Source organism: Furipterus horrens, unplaced genomic scaffold (assembly GCF_987537825.1).
Source record: "Furipterus horrens unplaced genomic scaffold, mFurHor1.1.pri manual_scaffold_2, whole genome shotgun sequence".
Classification (NCBI taxonomy): Eukaryota; Metazoa; Chordata; class Mammalia; order Chiroptera; family Furipteridae; genus Furipterus; species Furipterus horrens.
In genome coordinates this window covers 129374840-129395266 of record NW_028327172.1, presented here as the reverse complement: position 1 = coordinate 129395266, position 20427 = coordinate 129374840, and the positions used below count along the sequence as shown (strand labels likewise).

The 20427-nt window shown below is 40.5% G+C and overlaps 1 protein-coding gene and 1 pseudogene across 1 annotated transcript in view; one reads left to right on the top strand and one right to left on the bottom strand.

Moving 5' to 3' along the window:
• ADARB2 (adenosine deaminase RNA specific B2 (inactive)) overlaps positions 1-20427 on the top strand; it is a 470823-nt gene that overhangs the window by 31562 nt on the left and 418834 nt on the right. The window lies entirely within an intron of this gene.
• On the bottom strand, positions 5138-5729 carry LOC150019485 (large ribosomal subunit protein bL35m pseudogene; annotated as a pseudogene).

Below are 20427 nucleotides of genomic sequence, written 5' to 3'. Positions count from 1 at the left end.
AAAACCAGCAGGGCACCGGACACGGAGGAGACATCTATGTCAATTGTGCTTCTTTGTTTGCAAATAACACAAGTCAAATCTGAGTAACTTAAAAAAATAATTTATTCTATGTGGGCTGGGTGGGTAATGAAACTATAGCCAGAGTTAAACAATCAGAGCACCATTATAATCATGTGGCCTAAGGCAGTGGGATAAATGGTGGGCAATTGATTGTGGGTGTTTCCAAGGGCTCCAGATGCCTCTGATCTTGTAGAGAAAGAACCAAATTAGTTGAGCAGCATGAAGGCGTAGGACTTGACAAAGGATAGGTGAGATGCTTCACCCAGAAAGGATGGTGCTGAGCAAGCATGAGACAGGAGCTCACTACAACATTCATCTGGAGTTATTGTCATTACCTTACTGTAAAACAATAATTTTCCATGGCATTGTCCCACAAGAAAATATGCTCAGAATAAAAATCAGAATTGTAGTGCTTAGGTGGTTATCTATATTTGAATCTGCTTCTTTTATACATGGCAAATAATACAGGGAAGCAATGTCATACATTACACTAAAAGTTGAATGATAAGTTTATTACATGTGTTTTACCATGGCTCTCTGTTCTGTTCCATTGGTTCATGCCTATCTCTGTACCAGTACCACACTGTTTTGATTACTGAACCTTTGAAATGGTTTTTGTTTTTTAAGCTGCTAAGTTTGGGGGTAATTTGTCATTACAGCAACAGAAAGTAACAAACCTAAAAATATGTGATATTGGCTAACTCTCACCCCCTGGCTGAACACTGTTTCCATGGTTGAATGTCATATGAGATTGTCATGTGATCCCTGTTTGGCCACACTTAACGAACCTTAGTTCTGATTGCAAACTTGTATGTAATAATAGTGCTCCAATTATTTTGTTGGACCTAATTGGGCCAAATCCTCTTTTAAATAAAATTCTCCTATGTGATGATGACTATCACATACAGAAGGTACTCAAACACTGATTAAAATTATAAAATAAGCATTTATTTGAAGATTTAGGCAAAATCATTTATTAATCATTTTTTATTATGCTAAACAGCTAATTTCTTTCAATCTGTCAATCTTATACAAGTTTTCCATCTTCTCCTGTGTCATCAAATTTCTCCCTCTATTGATTATTCTGGTCTACCCACTCACATGCTGTTATTTCTCCCGTGTTAAACTGAATCCTCCCATGTTTCCATCTCCCTTCGACTAAGCCTCCTCACTGACTCTCAGATATTCCAGACCTTTGTTGACTGTTTCCTCCCCCTGAAATGTATTTTCTCTAGACCTTCACATGATTTCCTCTACTTCTTTTGGGACTTGAATTGAATGTCACTTTCTCAGTGAAGCATTCCCTAGATGTCCCATCTGATCCTGTCCTGTCTCTGCTCTCAACCCCTAAACATTTCAAATTCCTCTAGTACTGGAGTGTTTGTCTCTTTTCCTTTTGATTGCTGCACCTCTGGAGCCTAGAACAGTTTCTGGCATATAGCAAGTGCTTAATAAATATTTATAAGGAATCGTGACTGTATATGCTTCCCCACTCAGTGTACCATCCCCCCCTTTAGAATCACTCTGTGTTTTTGTTGCTTTGTTTCCTCCTGATGATAAAATTACTGAAGCTTCATTGCAGAAAGTTATGAAAATACAGAAAAGTATTTAAAAGAAAATTAAACTATGCTATCTTCTTGCTATGAAAAGATAACAGGTAGTTAATATTTTACAGTAGTTTCCACCAGCCTCTTTTGTTCAGAGCTTACGACTTTGTAACAAGTAGCTCCTGCATTTAATCTGCTTTTCAAAATTAACCATATGCCTGTATTCACATGTCATTAAATGTTCTTCTAGAGGAGAGATGGTCCAAGTGAGATCTCATCTGAAACCTATAGAAAGACCAGCCAGAGCTCAGCAGGCATGAGAGTGTATTTCCAAGTACAGGGTGTAAGGAGGCTGGAGAGCACCTAAGAGGGATAGAATATAGAGCTTTTGCAGGAGAGGGATCATGAGGTTCAGAAGTCTGGAAACAGAGGAACTGTCCTTGTGGATTAGCAGTCATTGTTTGGCCAGTCTGGACTTTAATCCAGAAGGTGGAGAAAGCCAAAGTGTCAGCTGATAGGAAAATCCCCGGTCCTTCAGGTCCTGCCAACCTCAGTGCCATAGCAGGCTTAGGCAGAGTCGCCCAGAGATGAGAGAGTTGGGGTTCCAGGACCCTTCTGCCCCAGTCTGCTGCCCCTGCAGCCTTCCCAGCAGACAAGAGTTGGGAAACCTCCTCTTAAAAGTGGTGGCCTCAGAATAAAATGTAATATAAGGTTGGTGCAAAAATAATGTCTGATTTTGAGGTCTATTTTAAAAATGAAAAAGCCCATGATTGTGAAAATATGTATCCATTAACATAACCTCCTTTGCTTTCTAGAACCTCATTCCATCTGTCAACTAGTTTATAAATGCCATGCTTATAAAATTCTTTAGGTTTTGAAGCAAGATATGAATCCAACTCATTTTCAACCTCTTCTCTTGATGTCAACCTAAGACCATCAAAATGCTTCTGTAGTCCCCAAAACAAGTGATAATCAGAAGGGGCAAGGTCAGGAGAATAGGAAGAATGAAGCAATATTTCCCAACCAAGCTCTTTCAAGACATTTTTGGTGAGTCGAGCTGTGTGAGGACGAGCATTATCGTGATGGAAGAAGACACCCTTTCTGTTGACTAAGGAGGGTTGCCTTTGGTTCATAGCTGCTTTCAAATGACAAAGTTGTTCACAGTAAAGATTAGCAGTAATTGTTTGATTGTTGTCTAACAGTTCATAATGGACAATTCCTTCCATGTCCCACCATACACTCAACATGATCTTCTTTGGATGAAGTCCTCCTCTTGGTTGTTGAACTCTTCTTCCTCCTCAACTGATCCACAATTGGTGGTGTTTCACGTTATGGTAAAGGATCCACTTCTCATCACCTGTAACAAGCCTACCTAAAAATGGTGCCTGAAGGTGTTGCAAAAGCAATGATTCACAACAAGCAATACGCTGTTGCAGATTCTCTGGAGACAGTTTATGTGTGACCCATTTTCCAACTACTGAAACCTTTCCGATCCTTTTCAGCTGGTGTAGCATGGTTGTATGGGCTATGTTAAATTGTTCTGCAAGTTCCCTAGAGGTAATGGTGTGGTTTTCTGTGACAGCAGCTCCCAACACTTTGGAATCAAGTTTTTTGGGGCAACCCTCTTTTGGCTCATTTATCAAACTGAAATCCCCACTTCAGAAATAGGAAAACCACCTCCTGCAGCTTCTTTCAGTCACTGCATTGTCCCCATAAGCTCTCTGAATAGACTTTGCTGCTGTACTTGCACTGGCACCTTTATGAAACTCATAGAATAAAACATTTCTAATGTGGTCTTTAGATGGGACAGACATGGGTGCAAATATTGTGGATGATTATGAACAATACTTCAATAATCTGAATAAATAAGGTATAAATTAGTCACTGTGACATCAAAAAATTGTAAGAGACACAAATTTAATAAATACTATCTAAAACTTTCTTTTTAAAGAGTCGGGCATTACTTTTGCACCAATCTGTATATTTATCCACTATTGTCAGTAATTTAGTTTATTTTTTAAATGTTGGTTGTACTAAGTAGGCTCCAAAAGATAATTACCCTTGTGCTCAAGTCTTTATGTATAAAAACCTTGCTGCTTTTCCATCTCTCAGTGGGAGGTGTTTTGATTCTATTAGATGTTGGAGTCCCAAGCCTGGTCACCTAGAGAACTTTCAGCACTCATTTTCAGATACAGTTGATGGGAGCTGTTCATCTACAAGACATTATCTGAACCTTGCATTTGCTCTTTGTCATTTTTTCACTTCCACAATCTTTTCCCACCCAGCCCCCCAAGCTGTATACATACCCTTTACACAATAGAATGTACCAGAAAGTAACTGGCCTTTCCATTGAATGAAAGTGTATTTGATTTGATGACATATTATGTTTAAAATTATTCTATATCGTCCTTGACTAAACACATGAGAGCTACAGAGAGCAGTCATTTGCCTTAAACAATTTTAACCTCACTGTCTAATCACAACTAAGTCTATTTTCCAATCATTTGCTCCACTTCAACTGCCCTTTCATAGGACACATAGTTATGCCTTTTTCCAACATTAGAAATCGCTTTTTAAATCCAGTTTCTACTTGTACACATTCCCCATCCCCAAAAGGAACACTAGCCGAGGGCTCTTCTAGAGTGCCAGGGAGAAGATGTTTGACTCTGCTGCTGTCGATGAAAAGCAGGTTGTTACTCTGACAAGCAATGGGATCTGAGCATCCCGGAGAGGCAAGAGGAGGAAGCTCTCATCGCTCTGTTTTCCAAGCTCATGGCTACACGTGGGTGGAGAGGACCTCAAGACATTCTTCGTGGAGTGAGCTGGTGAGGATGAAAGTGGGCAGCTCTGAGCCCCTCTGAGCCCCCTCTCCATCTCAGGCAGCTGGCCATGGCTCCATGGCTGCCCCAGCTGCTTGTACCTGTGTTTTTGGTGAGGGGAAGAATTGGTGATTCAGTTAGTTCTTTAGAGGGAGCGAGAAAGAAGAACAGATACAAGTTCAAAAGTACAGTATTCCCTTACTTATTGTGGGTATTACATTCTAGACCCCCCCACAATAGGTGAAAATCTGCAAAGCAGGAACCTTACATTTACTTTAGTATTTATATATATTTTAAGGCTTTACAAACCCTTCCCACACACTTATAAACCATTCCTAGTCCCTTATTAATTTCCCACTCCCTTATTAACCTTTTCCACACTTTTATAAACACTACTTATGTTCTTAAACATATTCTACACTCTTAAACCTATGTAATTTTAACAACATATGTATACAGTACCACAAAATCCCATGATATAACAAAAAATCCATGATAAATAATTAAATATAATATATTTTTTAGGTTTTTTTATTGAATTTATTGGCATGACACTGGTTAATAAAATTATATAGGTTTCAGATATATAATTCTACAATACATCATCTGTATATTGTATTGTGTGTTTACCACTCCAAGTCAAGTCTCCTTCCATCTATACTTACTCATTTTTGCAAAGACATATATACAAATATATATATTCAATAACTGGGAAATCATAAAACTTCTGATCTACACTTTCAGGTTTGTCCGATCATGATACTTCTGATAAGGATCATCAGCATACCAGTTTCGCCTCTTCCAGAAAGATGTCGTCATTTTATCTAAGAGTTTACTCTGGGTTTTATTGCAGAACACAAATTCCCTCAGGCATCTTTTTCTCGAAGCCGTCTTCTTCCACAATTTCTTCTTATAACCAGCCTTCCTCCTCACCCAAAGGCCAGAGTGAAGTCGAAGAAACCTATAGACGACAGCTTTCACAGTCTTTCTCTTGCCTTTTCGTGAGCTGAAGTATGTCACATTTCTGACTGGCAGCTTCAGGACATTTGGAAGCAAGGGGGCCACTCTATCTAGGATCGTTGCCGTGTGCCCATGTATCATGCTCATGACTGACGTAATAAGCCTGGGAGCAGAGGAAATACCCAAAGTCTGAATATGACAAAACTGTCGGGTAGACAGTGCAGATCTAAGACAGGCATTCTTAGCACAGTTTTGATAGGCTGAAGACGCCAAAATATTCAGGGGCTGTAAGATTCCTGAAGCTACTCTCACCACACCGGCAAGGGCACGGACTGCCATCTTACCACTCAAATATAATATTTTTTAAAATTCCAAGCTAGAGTAAGCCTGCAGTAAGTGAACCACGATATAGAAAGGGACTACTGTAAACAGATTCTAAACTAAAATACACACACACACACACACACACACACACACACACACACTTGCTCCTACCTTCTCTTCTTTTTCATTTATCTCCACAGCACCATGGCCTTCTAACACATATGGTTGGACAGCGCTCAGCTGTCTCAACACCTGGTGAACTGATGAATGAATAGAGTACTGATGGTGAAAACCCCAAGGCCTGGCCTACTGGGGAGAAAGCAGGAAGCTTCATGAGTGGGGTCTACTGGGCACTTTTCACCTTCTAGTTTTATCCTGCTCACAAGTGAGAAAGCTGAGGTTCAGAAGAGGGTCAACCTGCCCCAGGTCAGCCTTCCTACAGAACTTGCTCTGCAGAAGAGAGTGGGTTCGTGCTCAACGTGCAGAGCCATTAGCATCTCTGCTTTCAGATGCAGAGACTGAGGCCCAGAGAAGTTAGATGGTGTTTCCCAGGCCCCCAGCTGTGTCTGAGCTGACCTATTGACAAGATCTTCTGGTACTCATTCTGGTGCTCTTTCTGGTTCACCAAATCCCATAGGTGCATTAGCTGACATTCAAGGGTCATGCCCCACAGGTGCAAGAGTGATGCCCTCTGGAAACACTCCTCTGATTTCTGCCCACAAGCAAGCACACTTGAAAACTTTGCCCCGAGACATTCACCATTCACTGGAAATGATGGACCCTCCCCTTCAAGCTGCACTTCTCTCTATGCAGCTCCCTCCCGCCCGTGGTACCATGTCTGCTTTCAAATGCTGGGCTACAACTGTGGATGCACTTGGCCTGTTTCTCTGATTGCCCAACATGTACCTTACTTTCAGATCCCTCTAGTTAAAATATCTTCAATAGGCTTGATCAATGAGAATGCTGACTGTGATTATTTATACTGACCATGTATAAGATGAGCCTGGCTTACCCAACTGCAGAATGACACAGACTCTGCAGCCCCCCAGTAAATGCCACTGCATTTGTCCATTATGCTTAGCACACAGATAAACTCTCAGGAACAGGAAGGTGCAATTAACTGTTGTGGTAGTCTGTATGCGCAGTTCATAAGGCTCAAGTTGTGTTCAATTAAAGAACACATAAGAAAAAAATTAGCATCCAGAAGACAAAATAAGCATTTACATTATTTATTCTCCATTGACCCTGAAAAAGATTAATTGCATATTCTACCTGATAGTTGGCAAGACAATAATTAGCTAAATATCATATTATTCAAGTTTCTATGAACCATTACTATGAATGGTTTGCTATTCACAGTAAGCATGGATTTCAAAAGTCTTGAATTTTACACCAACCTTAATCAGTATTTCCTTGCAGGTAATACACGAAGTGAAAGTGTACAGGATATTTTAGAGAAATACTTACTCTTTCGAGTTAAAGCTGAACACACACACAAAAAAAGAAATCAAATAAATACAAGGAAATTTGCATGCTACATATCCTCATAAGATATGCATTAGATTAGAGTAGTAAAGGTTCTGAGAAATTTTTTAATACAGAAAGGCTTAAGTCCTCCTAAAGTCCTTTAGCTAAAGACTCATTTCTCTATGCAGCACAGGCTGCCATTCTGGACTAGTGTCCTCGGGCACACACTCTGGGAACCCTCTCAAGTGGGCTGATGATATCACATTACCAGCCTACATTTATAGGAGAGCCACAGCTAAATCCCAACTCTTTAAAAATATTTTGGGAAGTAAAGGGACACTAGACAATGTCAGAATCCTTTCTGAAAAGTGTTATTTCTAATATTTTGTCAATAAAACTAAAAATTGGGGACGATTTTCTGTCAATGTAAGCTTTTTATCTATTTTTCCTCTGCAGAGATGGTCTCAGGTCAGTATTGCCAAAGGGGGTTATTTTATGAGCATGTTGACTCTGACACATTTATTCCATGCTACAAAAGTCAAATATGTTAAAAAATGAATAGATTTTAGTATAATTTATAAGAATTATATTTCCTGTGATTCTACCATTATTTTTTCTATTTGGAGACAGTATTTCAGGTTGTTCCAAGGTGAGGTAACTCCAAATGGCAACCAGTAAGAAAAATGTCTTATTTATTTGACTGTGTTGAGTGATATTTTTTATCCTTTTACTATATAGGAAGATGACAAACATGAAAGAAGAGAAAGCAGGAGGAATTATGGGACGGCTTTGGGTTTTTCCAGGTCTGCTGACCCATTCTGCCACATCACCGTAACTGAGCAGGTTTTCCCAGGAGCTGAGGCCCCACAACCCTGACAAGCCACTTATCTCTTTAGACCTCGGGTTCTTCATCTGGAAAATGAGGCTCTGGGCATGGATTGTTTCCAAGGCTCCTTGCAGGTCAGAAATCCGAGGGGATTATGCTTCCCAGGCTCCCCACAGCCATCAGCGGTAGACAATCCATTTGCTCCCTAATTAGAGATAAAAGGTTTAGCAAACCCCTCAGAGAGCTCACCCACTGGAGCTGGCGAGGCTCAGCCATGTGTCAGTGGTGACGTCCAATCCTGCTCTCTGCTGATTGGGGAAACTTCCTGAGACTGAAAGCTGAGGGACTCAGGGAAACACATAGGAAGAGGAAGAAAATTGACTGAAAACCAGCTTCATCAGCATGACTCTGTTCATCTCAACTTATATACTAACTAAAACAAAATTCAACTAGTTGGGGTAGGTCATATAGAATCTGGAGATCAGAAGACTTCAATACTATTATTGCTGGGCCTGAGAAAGTATTTTGGCCATACTTAACCTGATGGTCCATTTCATTGTGGTCCATTTCGTTTGTTTGTTTATAGTGTTAAGGAGAAAATGTTTGCAACCCCGCGGCAGTCAAGCAGAGGAAGCATGTCTTATAGGTGGTCCTTGATAGAAAAACAGTTAATTACAGACATATATACCATCTGAGAGGTCGATTTTGCTCAACTTTACCCCTTCGATTGCTCTCATCATGATGAATAATGACGCAGACCTGCTCAGGGACTGTCAGTGTTTTTATCAAGACATAGACGAGGAAGGAAGGGGCACAGAGTGGGGACTGGGAGGCAGGTGGGGTAAACACGCCAGGCTTCATCCAAGGGTACTGGACGTCCAGGATCAGATCTGCATTTAGGAAAGATTCTTTGGCTGCCTCTTGGAGAAAGTATCATAAAAGAGTGAGACTGGAGAGCAGGAGGCGGGGATAAAGACTGCATGTGTCTGTGGGGACAAGACTGGTGGAAGGCCTACGACTGTGCAGGATATCCAGGAAGCACAACCCATAGGTGGGATCTTGGACAGGAGTGTGAGGAAAGGGTGATGTTCTATGTGAGGATGCAGAATGAGACAACAGCAGACGTTCACCTTGTCTCTCGCCCTCCTGTCTTCTCTCCCCTCACATTTTTACTAGCCCTCAGGAACACCTTGCATAGCAGAGCTAGCAAAGTAGTGGCCATCTCTGGCTCTCTGACACAGGTAACTAACTGAACGCAGGTAGCAGAGCTCTGAAACTCCTGCCTCGGGATTCCCTACTCACCACCCTGTCTGCAGCCACATCCAGCACTTTTGTTCCTTAACATCAAGGATGCTTTGAGTCAGTTGTAATCCCCACCGCATGACAATTGTGTTTAATATCCTGAAGCAGATATGTTGTAAATTGCTAACATTCAAAACAGCTTGTTGGCATTTAATTAGGTATCAAAACAAGGCTTTCTGTTTCTGTGTCTTTTGCAGGAAACTATCATTAGTTAAACTTCAGCATTGCACATGTTCCTGCAAGCTGGGGAACATGAGCAGCAGCAGAGCCCCGTGGCATTAGCTGTGAATTCTCAATGGAAATTAATCTCTCATTTCATTTGGCTTTTTTGTAGAGCCTTTTGTCCAAGAATTACTAGTATGTTAGCATACAAAATATATTGTTTTCCTCTTACACCCACCAGCTCTTTGGTATCGGTTTTAGGTGAACAGGTTTTGCAAAGGAGGTTTTTGTTTCTTTAACAGTGGCATTTCCAATAGCATCTAAAAACAAACACTTCAGATACGGAGGATACACCCCTACACACTTGTGAATGTCATTCTGTGGTCAATTTAACTCCCCCAGAATCTGAAATCCACTTAATCTGAGTCTCAGCTCATCCATGTTAACATATTGATATATGAGCATATATTACGTACTTATGTATGTATGCAACAAACAAGGCCTTGAATAGCATGTTGATCTTGGCCTGTCTTGTGAGAGCAAAAACTTGCTGGAGAAAGCCTGACTGCTAAATGAATTATGATGCACCCACACTGTGGAATGAATACCTGTGTCCATGAAAATAATGAGGCAGGTCTACCTGGACTGATAGGGAACATTTTCCCAGATGCCTTCCTGAGCCCACTGTGAGACCCCTCTTTATATCAAGTGTCATGTGATTCTAGATGAGCCTCTGTCATAAAGGACTTCAGGGAAGGTGATACTGTCAATATTGTTTCTAGGGTGAGGAGCACTGAAGAACTAAACCGACTTATTTTTTAATGTATATATAAACACTTTGATTCTTTTTAAATATGTTTTCAATTTGCAATGATTACATTTATTCACTTTAAAATATTTTTAAAGAGTTAACTATGTCTTAACTTCAGTAACAGGTGTGAAAATAATATGAAGGCTCATAAAAACATTCTGTGGTGTCAGAAAGGGCATGGGAACCAGCACTACAATATGAGGGTCAATGCTAATTCATGTTGTAATTTCCCTCTCGATTTGAATCAGTAGATTAGAAGTTACCTTTTATTTCTAAGTCTATTGGTTTAATAAGTAATCACCTTAGCTTTTTACATTTTCTTTTTGCAGGAGGAGTAGACTGAGGAAGTGAGGCTGATGTGGATGGAGTATCAGGACCAAAGGGCAGGGGTGTGGAAGGTCCCCAGCTGGGTCCCTTGCTTTCACTCCACCTGATCTTTTCCAAGTCCCCAAATATATAGTCTGTCTTACAAGGCGGGTATCTCTAGGAAAGACCCAGCCCTGCCCAGAGCTCAGCACTCAACTGTTATCTAAAAGAAGGCTCAGGCCTTAAACAGCCTGTGGCTCCACAGTCCTCACAGTTTGGAAGCTAGAACCAGGTCCCCCTGGACAGAGCAGTGGAAGGGCAGAGGCAGGGTGGGTGAGGTGATTAGGACTGTCCTGCTGAGCTGCTAATGCAGGGACCTCTCCAGAGTTTGTCCAGAGAAAGCCCAGACTACCCCTGACTTGTGTGGGGAGGGGGGGTAGTAGGTGTCCAGCCAGGTGTGAGCAGGGTAGGGCCTTCCGTGGCCACCTCCCTAAACTTCAACTCCCTTCCAATTTCTCCACTGGCCACATCTGTGTGAGAGTCAGAGTTGTCACTTCCTCACATCTTCCTGCCACAAAATTAAGAGTCCTAAGGGTTTTTGTGGTGGTGAGGGTAAATTACATTGTCTATTAGAAATAACTTTGGCTTTGATACATTCTTCTACCACAAACTTGAAGAGAATCATGATATTATAAGCAATGTGCCATCTGCTCAGAGCCTTTCTAAAAGTAGGCTATGAATCTAAATGACACATGTGACATGCAAACAATTAAACCATTCTATTTAGAACTGTCACTTTATATGCATGAGTAACTTTAATATTTTCTTATTCAAATGTCATTAATCTGGAAAATAGTGGAGGCAAATGGCTGGGGTGAGTGGGGTGAGAGATAGCTTTCACATCACCAAGTGTCTAAGTGCTCTGCAGTGGCCATGCACCACCAGAGAATGACATTATTACTTAAATAATTCAATGCAGTTTATATTGATTATTACAACTTTGTTTTATGAAGTACATGTATAATATTGCCATCTTATAAGACTGATCAAGGTAGAGGATGTGGGTGTTTTCCTAGCACCAAATTTTAAATTAAAATTTTAGCAACTTTATTTTATTATTTATTTGTTATAATTATTATTATTTTATTATTTTTAGTAACTTTATTATTACACAAGCTTTGGGGTCCAATCCATTCAGGTCACTGTTTTTAGCCCCACTATGGAAAGAATATCAAGCCCCACAGACAGCCGTGACAAGATCATGGTTTCCTAGATAACTCAGCTTTTCAGGGAACTCTTTCTGGACACAGATATGAGAGAAGCCTCTGCTGCAGCCCACACGGAGGAATCAGCACAGTGCCAAAATGGCCATGGCAGGGGGGTGGGGAAGGGAAGTCAGGCTTTAGGTTTAGGTGTGTTTAATGCAGACAAAAAGTAGGCAATAGGATATAAATACATGTAAAAAATAATAATTTCTCCATTTTAGGCATTAATCATGATTAATTAGCTAAAACTTTCAAATGTCGAAGTTCACTATACCTCTTGTTTTGAATTATCATTATGTGGGAAAATGAGAAACAATAAACATGTATTAATAGTAACATAATAATAGCATTTTTATTTTTCAAATTTATTTTTCAATTACAGTTGACATACAATATTATATTAGTTTCAAGTATACAACATAGTGATAAGACATTTATATATGTTACGAAATGATTTCCCCCTACAAGTGTAGTACCCATATGAAACCATACATAGTTAATACAATACTATCATAATAATAGTATTCTATTATAATTAATATTATAACATTGCCACTGAGACCACTATGTAGAATGGCCTGAGACAGAATCTTCAACCTCACCATGGGCACAACTTTACCAAAATAGTCTATGTATATAAAGACAAACTAAGGTGCCAAGTGCATATGCTAATCCTGTAGTGGAGCCCACCTCATCCCTCGTCCTCTTCCCCTGTTCATCCACATGACAGATGCTCAGCTATTCTCTGAAGATGGATGGGGGCCTCACCACCCTATGGCTTTTGTTTCTTGTCACCTCAACACCATTAAACCTTTTTCTAGTTTCACGCAAATTAACTGCTCATCAATTCCATGATTGCCAAAGCTTGCAACAGCTGTACCTCTCAAACTATGATGACTTTAAACCTATTTGGTTGTGACTTCCCAGCACATCATCCTCCCTTTGTTCGACTCAATTGATTGATTCCAACCAGTTTATAACCAAGCCATTTATTTCACTTAACTATCTGCACAGCCCACAGGAACGTCCCCATCGCCGTGACTCCCACACTTGTGGATCGATGACCCAGCCATCAGCTCAAGCCCACAAATTAAAGTGCTTGTCCTGACTAACTAGCTTCCTTGAGTTTCCTTTTCTGTTTTTGTAGAGACTATTTTCAGAGGCAGTGAGAAGTCTAACAGCCCTCAAACACTGAATTTGATTTCACTTAGAAGTGTTTGATTAAAAAGGAAAAGAAAAAAGCTTCAGGGAGATGATTCTCTGCAGGTTGGGCAGCCATGAGTGGGTGTGGACAGGGGGGCAGTGTCAAACCCATGCAGCATTTACTGGGCAGCCCTGGTCCTGCCCTGAAGGGAGCTGGGCTCCTTCAGCCTTCGATGCAGGGTCCCAGGCCCCCATCCACCACACCCAGCCAGCCTGCAAAACACTTTACCTTACTTTATATAATAATTCCCATCAAGACCCCTTCTCGCTAGCAAGAGGTTGTACAGGGCTTTTTGTAGGTTTTCTAAAGAAGTGCTGGTATTTATAATTTAAAACATTGTGAAATCTTGCTCCCCAGTCTCCTCTCCTTCCTCTGTTGAATTTCTACCACACACAAAGGGGGAAAGGTTAGTTCACATTTGAAAATAGAAAGCAAACCCATAGTGAGGGCTTTGAGTTATTTATGGGGTTCAGTTCTATGAGAAAAAATAACTTATTAAAGTTTGTTCCAAAGGAAATTCTAAATTTTCTCAAAGATCAGGCACTTGAAGGTAAATATATTATTTTATTCAAGAATCTCTTCAGTACATGCATGTGGTTTAGAATCCATCTAGCTGGGTTCTTGAAACTACATCATTTCTTGTCCATGGGCTAGATGTGGTGCTGCCTTTCATCTCCTCTCCCTCCTTCTCACGACCTCCACCTGCCTGTCTGCAAGAGAAAGAAACCTGACCTAAAACTGACTGCTTTCATTGGTTTCTGGGTCAATTCTGTTGCTCAGTCATAAAGAACCTCTATCCTAGCTTCTCAGACTCAAAAACCTTTTGGAGAAATTAGCATTTACGGATTGCCTAAACCTAACCTGTCTCAACACAGTTTAATAGTTAAAAGCAAAACAATAGATTACAGTATATAAAATAATCAAGGGTGTTTGGCATAAGGGTCATTAAAAAGTGGTAAAAAGCTATTCCCACTTGGACAGATGAATAGATAAAACTTCAGTTAAGGAAAACCTAGAATATTTTGTAATATAGTTCTGAAGTTCTCATGCTTATGTCTGGTAATGTCTAAATATATATATATATAAAAGAAAGTGCCCCATAGTCATTATTATATTCCCCTAACTCTTCACTGAAATAAGAGATACATATACATATATGTAATGTAAATATATGTACATATAAATAACTATGCACACATAATAGTCATTCACCAAATAATGATGTTTCAGTCATGTGGTTCAATGACAAACCACATATATGATGTTGTATTATACCATATGGCCTAGCTGTGTAGTAGACTATACCATCTAGATGTATGTAAGTACACTCTCTGATGTTCACATGACGAAATCACCTAAGGACACATTTCTCAGAACATATTCACAGCCTTAAGTGGCATGACACTGTACACATATGGACATATATATTCTCAGCACAAAATTCTACTTTAAATCTTATGACAAACACTTTGCATTTACTGATTCTCTGCTTCTAAAACATTCTTTTAGGGTTTCTTGGAGGTTCTGGAAGTTTTTCAATAAAAACCTTCCTTCTCAAAAAATGTCTCCAAAAGAAATCTATTATTCTATATTTATATAGATTTCAGAAAAACATTATTTGGGACTATTAGAATATAACACATACACTCCCACACGAAGTTCTTGGATTTTTACACAGGGAAAGAGGTTTCCATGCTCACCTAACTCACTCTCTATAGAATCCTTTTCAAACAGCCCAGTTCAAAGCAGTGCCTTCTTACACTGCAGAGCCACTGTCATAGAAAGCATTAACCACCTGCCAACGTGGTGACATTTCCCCACCATGTTCTGATATTACCATTGGTCTTACTGAATTTCTCTGCTCATGCAAACTGAGCTATCACTTCCCACTACAATTTTTTTTTTGTGATGGTCATGATGTCTTTTTCTCTCTTCTTTTATTTCAAAATAGGATAGTTGTATAGTTAACCCAATAAAATACTTTGTTATGCTCAGTCTTGGCTCCATGTGAGCAAATTGATACAGCTGGTATTAAAACATCAAGTGCTCCCTCTCAACCCCTGCCAATATCTATCCCGGGCCCAAAGACAAGGGTGGATCTGAGAAAAAACTGACTCTGTTCTTTGCCTCTGACCTGTTGGCTCTGGGTGTGGCGTCAACACCAAGGAACACATCTCTGAGTTGCAAGCTTCTTATCATCCCATAAGTGAAAGTTGTTTCTAGCCACACAATTAAAGGCGGCAAACTCTGAATCTAGATGATGCGCACCCCTTTTCCTTGTTTGGAAACAAATTCAAAATTGTTAATGGGAGTCAACGTATGGTGTCCTTCTTTCCATATCCTGGTTTCTCCTTCAACAACCATGATCTAAAAGTGCCATCAGCCTGGTCAGTTTGGATTCCACACAAGAAACAACTTTAATATTCTCAAAAATAAGTTTAATTTAAAACCAAGAAATGCATGAGTCAAAATGAAGTGTATATTGTATTTGGGGTCAGACATGCCTTGAAATTAATTCTAGTGCCACCATTTGTTAGTAATGTACCCTGGAACAATACCCCACTCTCATCATCTGTGAACTAGGATGATGTATCTATAGCCCATAAGAAAATGAAATCATACAAAATTATGTATATAATGTTAATCATCTATTTGCACTCAAATAAACCTATGACTGATTATAACATTCAAAAACAATATGCTTCATAAACCCAATTTCATAGTCCTCTTTTGGTCCTAAACAGGCAGACTACATTTTAAATAGCTGTATTGATTGTTGGCCAACACACCTTTTAGCAGCCTCTTCCTTCCCAGGTACTGGTCACAATAATTCTAAATGCAAAGAGAACCATCACACATTGATCTGAATATTCTTCCATTTTAGTTAAATATGTGCAATTTAAATGTCTTAGAATCACATCTAATGCTCTCAACCCCTAGAGAGATGCATGTGGCAGACAGGGTTAGAAGAGTGCAGACATGGGGCTTCTCCTCTTCGTGGTAGAGGCTGTAAATGTCACATGGCATGTTTTAACTCGAAGAAGCAGTTTGCTGTAATGACGTTGCACTAGAGCTCATGCTGGCGCTTAGAAACTATGCCTGACCTCACTTAACTTGAGGTGAAATAGGAGGGACTGATGAACCTGGGGCAAAAGCAAAGCAACTTCCTAACACTAAATGGGATTTTTTTTATATTAGGTCATAGTTTTTTGTTTGTGTGATTGGTTAATTTTTAAGACAGACCTTCGGCAGATGATGCCCTTTGCACCTTGTTTGCCAGGCTGCTTCCTTTATTAATTGCTCATTTCATGAATAATCCGATTGTGACTATATGGCTTTCTAGACAACACTGAAGAGAAACCAGACCTCTGTGCATAACTCGGTTGGTCCTCATGCATGATTCAGTCTCTACCAACATCAATATTCCACCAACTTCATCCTGAAGGCTCTATCTTTGATACTTCATGCTCTTTTTTTTAATTTTATTTTATTTTATTTTATTATGGTAAGAACACTTACTATGAGATCTACCAACTTAACAAATTTGTAAGTGCACCATACAGTACCGTCAACAATTGTCACAATCATGCACAGCAGATCTTTAAGCTTGTTCTCTTGATTGATGGAGACTGTCTGCCTGCTGATTAGACATCCATGCTCTCTCCATTGTCCTAAAGTTCCAGTCTACTCATTTTGCACATGACTGACTCCAGCTCTTCCTTTATAGTCAGGGGAAAGGACAATATGGGAGAAGTGCTTTGGAATCTGTTTTAAATGTCTCTGTATGTTCACACTGGGGTGCTGCATGGAACATAGCTATTTGTCTGTTAGAAGGAAGAATGTTGTGTTCTGGCTGAGAGCACCAATGCTTAGGGAACCTCATCTTGCCATCACCTCCTGTCCCCAGCATGATCCATCCTGGGGATGTCTTCTGCTCATTAATGCTAAAGCTGCTTTCTCCTGTAATGTATCCACATGCCCTTGAATCATGACTTCCATTTCCTGCCCTTTTACTTGGGATTCAGTGACCAGGAGGGTTACTTGCAGGGAATTAAACCAGATATCTAAGACTACGGGATATGCATTGCACATGAAATAAATGTGACCGGACCCCATTACAAAGGTGACAAGTGGCTGTGTGGGGTAACAGAAACCCCACATGAAACCATGGGATCTTTGAGAGCATCACCTCACTGGAGAACTGCAGGACAGTGGGGCTCTTGGAAACCCCTGGATGGCCCAATTTAATCACCTCATTTTACAGCTGCAGATAAGATGACCCTGAGGCCAAACAATTTGCCCAAAGACACAGATTATTTATTGCAGACCCTGGACTAGAATCTGTGTGTCCTAATTCCTGGGTTAGGCCTTTTTTAGGTTTTGTTTAAACTATATTGCTGTGACTCTTTATATTCTGGACTTTCTTGTAACAGAGACAATGAGGTAGTCACAATGATAGTAATATGTCTCTGGGAATTTTCTTACACAACTTGTTGGGTAAAGGGAGGTGAAATGTCATGTCATGTGTGGTCTGGCTGAGAGTGGGCTGCTCTGAGGAAACAGACTGATGCAACATTTATTCAGATCTGCATGGCTCAGACATAAAAATTGTTTCATTGCTACTATGAAGTAAATTTCTTCTTCCTGAACAAACTAAATCAGTTGACTTCTTTACAATCACAATGATTAGAAGACTGTGCTGTATTCCTGAAGTGGAGCTGCTCTAGTTTCACATTATTTCTAGTCAGGGAGTGTCAAGAAACCTGATGTTGTCCACTTCTCTCAGGGCCATTTTTAAGTCATGCTTCCAGGGGAGAGGGTCCCTAACCCTAGTAAATAGACACTCAGATATCACCATTTGCCTGGGAGTACTATGTTCTTCTGGCAAAAGGAAAATTAAGATTATTATACGATCACGCAGGTACAATCCACAGTTATGGAGTTCATAGAATGGAAGAGTTTTTATTTTTTAAAAAACATTTGTCTGTCTTGAAAACTCACCCCATTGCCAAGCTTAGCCCAGAGGCACTTGCTGTATTGAGTTACATCTGGCAAGGGACCCCTGTGAGTTGTTTCATCCCAGCATACCCACAGTGACCTGAGAAAGCAACATGGTCCTGGAACTTTGCAGGAGGAAATAGATGGAAGAAGACTTTTGTCTAATACAGTGATAAATCACTTCTCTCTTTCTCTCATTCTCTCATCCCCTCATGCAGTGCATTTTCATGGGCATTTTTGGCATATAATGATGAGAAAGTACAGCGGCTCTAGCTTTCCTTTTGCAAGCTCACACATACACAAACAACAGCCTTGTGTGAAATAAATGGTGTATGCATGATTTCAGAAGTCCTGCCAGGTTAACGCAATAGCCGTGGTTAAGACAATCACTCAAGTCATTATGGAGGAAGCTGGACTAGTCCTTCTGTGTGCATGGAAGTCTGATGGGCAACGATGGAAGAGGGAGATAAAGATTATGGGAGCAGGAAGAAGGCAGAGTCAAGAAGAGAGTGTGAAGATGTATGTCCTGGAAAAGACCAGAACACCAATCAGTTTAAATTATGGATTTTGCACAGAAAGGAAGGTGTAGATAAGTGAGTTTGAAGAAAGCAGGGAGAGAGGTAGGACTTAGGGGAGCCCGGGGTGCTGGGCTCAGCATTGGGACAGCATTTGGCATGTTTACTTGATACCATGCAGCTTTTTCAGAACACCTGCTTTTGTTCAGTGTGGATGCAGGAGGGATTTCTACCTTCAAACATTTGCGAGTAGGAGGGAAGTGAGGCTCATTAACAAAATATCAAGTAGAAAATAAGAGTAATAACATGTGACTAAAGAGAAATGGAATTGTCCAATTGTCCACATAACAGCTATCTCTTGAGTTTGATTTCAAGTAATAGATTGGTTTGAACATTTTCTCCTTAAGTAATATATAACTGGACCATGACTTCTATGTTGAATGTGAGCTAGAATAATCTGTGGCTCTAACATCTGAAATTCAGAATAGCAGGATTAGGGACTAATCCCAATATTAGAACTGAAACTCTCCTTTCAGTGGCCGTAATGAGATATTAACATAAAAGCACCTTAATTAACCTGGTTACACACAATGAGATTTTAAGGGTCTAGGAGCCTCCCTGAGTGATACCCTGTCACCTTGACAATGATCAGCTATTCAGGCAGGACAGGTTTCAAGCCAAAATAATAGCACAAGGCTAAATGTCTCATTAGTAATTCCATTTATGCAGAAGTCTAGTTAGCTCTTCTGGGAAATATATGTGTCTGACAACAGGACAGAGCGAGGGAAATGAAGACGTCTTTGCCATGGTGGCACATGGCACAGGTCTCCTCAAAATAGGGCACTCATATAATTTATCATCCAAACCAGGGCACTCCTAAAAGTGAATGAGAGCGCTATTAATAATGATGCCAGGAAAATTGGCATAAACTGGGACTGTCCCAGGCAACCTGGGACAAAGGGTCACCCTGCCTCTGAGGATAAATGACAAGGACCGCTCCTCTCTGCCCTTCATCTTTTCATGGCCTGAGTCCTCTTTAGAAAGAAGAAACAGCAAGTGTCCCATTTTGTTGTTGAAAGTGACCTCTCTGAAAATATAACACAGGACGTGTGCTTCTTATTGTTAGAACTGCCCCAAATCGTGACTAAGAGATGCTGACAGGGAAATGATGGGAGAACTTAATTAGGTCCAAGCTCAGTGAGTGTGTAGAAGCCAGAGACATGGAAAACACTCTTCCCTTGCTGGTTGGTACCACTGAGAGGACACTCAGCTCAGTCGGGCCAGGTATAAGGACCAGTCGGGGTGGGGGGGCATTGGCCAAGAACAGGAGGTGAACAGGAGCTGTGGAGCACCAGGGATGTAACACAAGATGGGACTGGGTGTGAGGACAGGAGGTTCAGGGGGGAGAGAGGAATGCAGCCTTCAAGTGTTAGAGCAGCCAGGAAACAGGAGGGACAGAAACCCAGTTACTGCAGAGACCAACGCTGCTCCTGAGAATTTTAAAGTTGAATTTACCTGCCAGTGAAGGTGCTTCTTAAAAAAAAAAGTGAGCTCCTCATCATGAAGTCTGGAACTTTCTAACTGTGCTGGAGCCATGGAAAGGGTTCCAGTAGGGAAGGTCACCCCCAAGGTCTGTTTGGTAGTTGTTGAATTACAAAAGTGAATGGTTTCACTTGAGAATTTTTTTAAGGTGAAAACTGAGTCCAACGGTCAGTAGACAGCAACCTTTGTAAAGCTTGGCATCAAGATGTGTTGAGTAGGTGAGGGAGAGATCTTCCCTGGGAATAATGTGACCTTGGAGCTTTCCCTACTTTCTGACCCATAGAGCCCCATCCTGTGGGTTACCTTCCCTATGAGGCTC